Raw genomic sequence first — 7,954 nt, 5'->3', positions numbered from 1 at the left:
ATTGCAGGCTATTCACACCTGGAGATACAAGCATTATATAGTGTATTCAGCAGTGTTGACAACTTGCTTGTGCCAATTTTTAGGGCCTTTGACGGGATTCTGCCATCACCTTCCTGGTATTAAGGCCTTGCAGGGTGGTTTCCACCTCACCTCTGTTTACTCTCTGAAACTGGATGTTATCAGTGCCAGTTGAGTTGTTAATGATACTCTGCACACTTGCATGTGTAGCAAAAGAGTCATCACTTGTGCCATCAGTATTTCCTATCCCATGGGCAATATTGGTAAAGCAATTACAGAAATGATTTGCAATCATAGATTAATCATGTCAAATGCTTCTGTCCATCATCAGTTGGTCGCTGTCCTCTTTTTCTTCTTTGTGTTTATTAAGGGCATGAAAGTTTTTCTGTATTCCCTAATTTCCTTTCTTCTAAGTCTAGTTGCCTTGTTTCGCAGTTCACTTTTATTTTCCCAGTCTTCCCTTATTTGCTCCTTTTAATATTTTCTTGTGGCTCTTCTTCTGGCTCTTATTCTATTCATGAGACATGGATGGAACATCTTGGGTCTACACCTCATTTTCTTTACTGGTTAATGTTTGTCCACTATACTAGCTATAAGTGCTTCCCAGAAACCAGCTTTATCATCAACTGTATCGAAAGTGTTGTCAACATGCCATGGAGCATGACAAAGGTCCTCCTTGTAGTGTTCCTTGTCAAAATTCCTCTTGGATCTAAATTTGATAATCCTGCCTTTCCGAGGTTTAAATTTTCCTTTATAGACCCATAAATAAGTACATGATCACCTATTTCAGGATTGTACGTTCCACAATTGCTGAACAGTTCTCTTTGACTCGTTAGGATGACAGCAACTAGACTGTGTGACATGTGCTCGTTGCATTTGAACTCTAGTTGGCGAGTTGATTGGGCACTCAAGTCCTTGTTCAATTTCAGGATTAAGTAGTGTTTTTCCCTCAGCGTTATCTGGATTCAACCTATTCAGGTTAAGATCACCGATTATGACAATAAACTGATGTTGGAGTATAACCTAGTTAGAAATGTTACTTAATTCCTCTTCCCGAAGTAGCTGGTAGTGTGCCATATTGGTGTTCCACATTTTCAAACATGGCAGGATATCCTCTCTCAGATTATGCAAATATGCTCGATCCCCACATGAAAAAATGTTAGAGAAGATTTCTTGTGTTGGAATCGATCCTGTCTTGATACCAGACATAACATATGATCCAGAGTGCCTGCCTCCTATTGAATCCATGGATTTATTGTCGTTTTTGGTGCCTGACACGAGTTATTATAGTAAGAACCAATTTAAGGCTTATAGAAATTTGCAGACTTATAACCAATTGGTTTCAGGGTTTGTAAGTAGCATTAAAGGATAAAAAATAGGCAACAAATACATAGTGTCTGGGAAAGTCCGACATTCACAAAGAATGAACAATCCATTTGTTATTCTTTATTCAAGTGTCAAACTGTACTAGTAGTGTAGGAACCACTAAGAGGGGACGCTAAAACAAGTTTAAAAATAATAAATTAATTAATTAATTGGAGATGTAAAAAACCGGAATGTTGAGAAAAAATAAATTAGGAAAAACTGTATACAGTGTGTGCAAATAAGAAATTCAGGAGAGCTATATACAATATGAACAAACATATCTGTTACAGGTCAAATTTTATTTTAGGTCAATTTTGATTTAACCAAGGTTGATTCTCCCTTTCCTTTGTTTCCCAACCCTAATGTATGAATAATTAGGGCTGGAAGACAAAGGGTTAGAAGAGAAAGTGAAATGATTGGATGATTCAGTGGAAACAGCTCAAGCCCGAGGCCAAGGCTTTGAATATTGACAACAAGGATGCAGAATGCTGAAACTCCAGGAAAATAATTTATGCATGACACGGCTAAATTTTGTATTGTTTCACATCATTCTACATTGCTATGCTTTTGTGATGTATTATTGCAGTGTGAAGCCAATGCAATACAATACCATACATAACTTTGTCAGAGTATTAAATATCAATTCTCTCTCACTAATGTTTGCAAAGATATAAATGTCTTATAGAAGCTGATGAGTTTATTCAAAGGGAACAACAGATGGGGAAAGATTTGTAAGGGCTGCACAAACCCTGATCATCCTGTCAATAAGTGGAATTTTTCCACTTTTTTTTCCAGGATAGAATACTTTTGCCTCAGGAGTCCAATAACATGCTCGACATGTATTCGCACATTCACAATTCCTTGTGTTCATTCCACATCAAGTGGATCAAGTTGATTCTTTCCTCCAGTGAAGGCAGGAATAACTAACTGCGCCTGGTAGAGTGCAATGCTTTCCTGAATGGTGGCTTCAAGTGGTTCAATAAACCACATCAGTTGAGTATTTATCAGATGTCCTTCCTCATGCTTTGGAAGTAAAACAAATAGATCCTTTAGGTGTAATTGGGATGAGCACCTTGACAGTATTGTATTGTTTATAGTTAGAAAATGTTTGTGCTCTTGCTAGAAGATTAGAAGGTGGTTCTATGAAGACCTCAAAACAGTCAATAATAATGGTTTTTTCCCCAAGTGAGAACTGAAAACAGATAGAAAGATTGAAACAGTAGTAAGAGAAATGCCAAACCTATATGCAAGGTCTTGCAGAAGAACATTCAATTTTAATTTCATTAATACCATAATAAATTCTTGAAACAAAGACAAGCTTTTACTCCTTTTAGTGAAAAACGGACTGATGAAAGGAAAAGTTGCTTTGAGCACATCAAAACCTGGAAAACCAATGTAAAACCTCACTCTGTCATCATGATTAACAAAATATTCCTCAGTAAAAGGTTGCAGAACAGCTTGCTTAAATAAATATTCAAATTGAGTTTGAGTTTCAGCATTTTGGGCAATTTTTACCCTTAATGCTGTGGTTTGAGTTTCAGCATTCATTGTATTCTGGTCATGACTGTTGGCTAATTCTTCCCTGGTTTCTGGATCTTTGTCATCAACATTCAAAGCCTTGGTCTTGGGCTCAGCCTTGTAGAATATCTCACGAGCTGTTTCTCCTGTATTATCAACATTCAAAGCATTGGCCTCAAGCTTGGCCTTGTAGAATATCTCATCAGCTGTTTCCCATGTATCATCCACTTGTTTCACTTTCTCTTCCACCTCCTCTTCTGCGATCTCTGCTTGACATTTGCATCTGTTGGCAGCTCTCTGTGCTCGAGCAGCTGCTTCTTCAGGATCCTTTACATGCTGTTTTGAATGCCCAAGATGGAGGGTAGGGACCCAGTCTACATTGAATTGATTCCAATCTTTTGCAGCTTCTCCTGAAACAAAGTACTGGCTGCAGACCCATCACGTTCTAAAATATCATCAGGTAAGTCATCTCTGCTTATTGCAGAGATCCACATTCTTCTTCACTCAGAAGTAAGTTCTTCAGTGCACTCTCCTTGATTGACTATAACACATGGGACACAAAAAAACCTTACTTTTTCAACGTTAGACCTTTTCTTCCCTGTTTTGTTCCCACAGCTAATGACAAGGCAAAGGACCATGATCCATGACAAAGACAATATAAATGTTACACTAACATCTTCTCAAAACTGTAACATCTGCTCCAATTGTTTCCTGTCACAATACTCACTGCTGGTTATCACGGAACACCAACATGTCGGATGAAGTCGGTTACCATGATGATAAAGAAATTTGGTCACATGAGTGAAAATGCTCTATATGCTTCAAGTTCATGTGTTGCCTTTAGGCACAACAAACACTTGGCATAAGCTTTTCTTGAAGTAGGTCCTGGATTGGGATTTGTCTCCATACAATCGTAGATACTCGTAGTTTAAGCATGCTGTTGAATTGCTGTAGTAGTTGATCCTAGATATGCCAAATCTCAATCGACGTTTAAATGAATACTAACACAATTCAAAATGGCAGTCCCAACAACTGAGTACTGACTGTTGAAGTTCATGTTGTCTCACTTTTCCAACAGTTAATCTGCCTATTATTTGGGCAATTTTAAAAAAATCACCGCTGAGTGTTTGCATTACATGCTTAAGGGGTCATGTGTAACTAGTGTGGATAGGCTGGTACATCTGATTTCCCTACATGTGGGATCAGGTTTCACTTTTCTATAAAATTGCTGAAAGAGTCATTAAAATAGTCTGAAACAAAATTCCACAATACAGCAATCAAGCCCCATAGAGTGAGATCCACAACTGCTTCTGATGTTGTATCCTGTGGCAAATTGATAATTAGCCTTCCAGCTCAACACTGTTGTGCCTGTGGGTATTTGATGTAATCCAGATGGTGATGCCATATTGTAGCGGCATCAGCTCCGATGGCAGAGAGCTCCATGAACTTAAAGAAGTAAAAGGCTTGCATATTCCACAAGGCTAGGTTTATTGTGTCGACTGTTACAGCGATCCTGTTTGGTAGGATGTGTTGGGTGAATGCTCTAGTACGTTTTGAGTTAAGCAGTAATAATTGGAGGTTCTCTGACTGGACCCAATGTTACCCATTGAATTTCTGTGAGCCTTATCAAAAATTACACAAATTTTTGCAATATTCAATCTATGGTCATGCAAAAATTGGTGGAATGTCATTGTGACGCAGAATGCGGTGAAAGCTGGAAAACATCAAAAAATACCGTGGAAATTAAGACACGGGTGTCATTGCACATATGTTACAGAAGGGAGAATCACCTTAAATTGGTAAAGAAGAGATTTTCTCTTTAGAAAGAACACTTTTTCAATAAGTTTGATTTATTTTTCAAAGTTGTTCTTTAATTCTGTAAGATGTTTTGTCCAAGTAGGTTTGTAGTCTATAGTAATACCTAGCAGCCTTGCATGACATATCCATGCAATGTTAACATTACCAATGGTAATCAAAGGGTATGGACTGATGAAGGATCCTTGGTGTAACTACAGTAGTTTGCAGTAGTTGGTCCATGGTTGGGATGAATATCTCATGACTTAAAGTGCAGTTCAAACGAATTTATATCCCCAGCATGGGATTCTCAGTATTGTAAACATCCTTTGCCTCATAGTTACAGAACTACCAGTGTCCACTTCAATGGGGACTTCTTGGTATAAATGAATAGATAATTAAAATAAATCGTAATCTTTTATTAGGAAACTATCATCACATCACTGTGGTTTTCAGAAAAGGTCCTAACTAAGTTTAAAAGTAGTAAACTAGACTATTTAGAGTAAAATGAAAAATACCTAGAAATAAAAATTTATACAAAAGCTATAGTGAGGATTGATTAAAAACTACAGTTGAAACACAAGAAAATTTAAATATAGAGGCTGCTTAAAATGCTATGCTTAAAATTCCTAATGTCAGGTGCATTTGTAATGGCTTAATCTAGGTTGTTCCAATCTTTCAGAGAGTGATAACACATTTTCTTTTTACCCCAGTTTTTGGTTGCAAAGGGTACTCTAAGCATGTCTCTTTCTTGTGTTATAATTTTGAATGCCCCTGTTTGCTAGTAGCTCCATTTAGTGATCCATGAGGCCATTAATAAACTTGTTGAAATATGTACAGTGGTGATGAAATATACGTTGTTCCAGGTTGAGCCACTTTAAAGTTACGATGGCATCAGTAGCTGACAAATAAAAAGGTCTGTGTGGGATAATTTTCCTGGCCTTGTTCTGCAGAACCTGCAGGTTATTCATAAGAGACATTGTTTTTGTCACCCCAAGCTAAATTAGTGTAATCAAAAACTGGTAAAGCAAGACTGTCCTAGAATAGTTTGCAAGCATTTAAGGGTAATAAATGTTTGATACTGGGTAAAAGACTGAGCCATTGATTAAATTTAGAAATTTCACTCTCTACATGATCTGACCATGTTTAATATTTAAACCTATTTATGCAATCTAACTCGCAATCAAAAATAGAAAGGGACAATAAGGAAATATTACATAACTTTCTATTACTTCCAAGCAACATAGATTTGGTTTTAGAAAGGTTCAAAGTGAGTCTGTTTGCCTTTGGACAGAATGTTGTGTTGTAGAGATCTGCATTCAACTTGCTCTCTAGCTTGCAAGGTTCTTTTGCAAAGCAAAGAACAGTATTGTCAGCATACAATGGTACCTTAGAGTTTTAAATAGCAGTAGGTAGCTCATTGATATACACAAGGAACAATGTTTTTCTGTAAATTTTATCCTCTCTGATGCAAGTTTACAATCATATGTTTTGATTATTTATTTTTAAATGAAAATTACATTGCCTCAACAGGCAGCTACCTTCATGCTCACAGTCGGTAGATTTCCCCTGGTTGCTGGCTTTTACTGAGAACCCTGATTAGTAAAATGGCATCTCAGTCTTTTCTTGAAAATGTTCATAGTTTCTGCATCTGCAACCTCTTTAGGTAAATTATTCCATTCATTGACTACATTTATAAAGAAAAGAGTACCTAAAACTATATAGCTTTGTGGGTAATGGTTTAAGTTTATGGCGATGGTTAGCTCATAATGGTGAGGATCATGCACAAATGTAAAATACTCAAATGAGTGGAGCCTATTTAGAATGTTAACTGTCTAAAGTTGGCCATTTAAGGAACTTTAAGTGCTCTTCATTGACATATCTCGGCTAATGTTTCTTGAGGCATATCTATATGCTCTACTTTGCAGTTTCTCTAAGAGAGAGCCATACTTGAGTATTGGACTTACTAAACTCAAGTACAATTTTAAGAACAATTCAGGGTTCCTGGGGCCCATTGTTTGACTTATAAATTGGAGCATACTGTTTGCCTTGTTTGCAGGTCTGTTGGTTTGCAGGTTCCATGATATATTTGATGTGATGTGAATACCAATATCCTTGACATTCGATACAGCTTTCAGCTGGTTCCCCACATAGATGTATTCAGGCTCCAAAGTATCATACTATTTCAGAATACATATTACCATGTATTTGTAACCACTGAACTGCCATTGCCTATCATTGCTCAAGGGCTTCAGTAAGGTAAGGTCCACCAGCAGTTCCTTGACATTGCCCTTTGCAGTTTAGCATCGGTGGACTAATTGATGACACCAATAAAATAGCAACACTAATTAACATATGGTACTTATATCATATGTTATTATATTATACTTATATATTTGGTACTAATGAACATATGGTACTTATTCTATTGGTTACAAAGGTTACAGCAATATGGGTTCTGTAGACAATAGGACAGGACAGTGGCAGGTATGTAAATGCAGTAGAAATATTTAGATCAAACAGTGCAGAAAATAAATATAGTCATTTATTTATTTATTTCTTTAATCAATATTTAAACAGGGACATCACAATTTGCATAGCTAGTTTAAAGAGAGCCCTGCAAAACAAAATTTGACAATACAAAGTTACACATAAAATTGACAGACAAAAGTAAAACTCATTAGAGAAAACACATACAAAGTCTACATATTAACTGATTAAATCTGTTTAAAAAACCTCTTGCAGTCAGTTTTAAAAGTTTTAAGGCTTTCCAGTGATCTTATTGCTTTGGGCAGATTATTAAAAGTGCACCCACCATTATATCTAAAACTGCCTTGATATTTAGTGGTTTTGGCCAAAGGAAGACGAATCAAATCCCTGTGCCTGGTATTATATGTATGATATTTCTTAGCTTGAGTAAAATCACTCAATAGGTAGGGGGGTGCTAAGCCATTCATAGATTTGAAAACCAGCATGCATTTAAGATAGTCTCTACGAGACTGAAGGCTAGGCCAACCAAGAATATGAACAATATATGTTTCACTCACAGCCCTATTTAAGATAATACTCACCGCATGCCCATTAAGCTTATCAAGATACCCTTTAGATATAGCCCCACAACTATCCCATACAACTGAGCGATAGTCAAAAAGGAGGAATATCATTGTGTTGTACAAAATGATACAGGATGACTGAGGCAAGATCTTTTCGTGCTCTACGCAACATTCCTAATCTAGACGAGATCTTCTTTCCCAAGTAA

At 36.8% G+C, this 7,954-nt stretch overlaps 1 pseudogene; it reads right to left on the bottom strand.

The window, feature by feature from the left end:
* Positions 1-2,080: 2,080 nt before the first annotated feature.
* Positions 2,081-3,654, bottom strand: LOC136277167 (uncharacterized; annotated as a pseudogene).
* Between the last annotated feature and the right edge of the window lie 4,300 nt (positions 3,655-7,954).

This window comes from Pocillopora verrucosa, chromosome 12 (assembly GCF_036669915.1).
Source record: "Pocillopora verrucosa isolate sample1 chromosome 12, ASM3666991v2, whole genome shotgun sequence".
In the NCBI taxonomy this organism is placed as follows: domain Eukaryota; kingdom Metazoa; phylum Cnidaria; class Anthozoa; order Scleractinia; family Pocilloporidae; genus Pocillopora; species Pocillopora verrucosa.
This window is presented reverse-complemented; position numbering and strand designations above follow the sequence as displayed.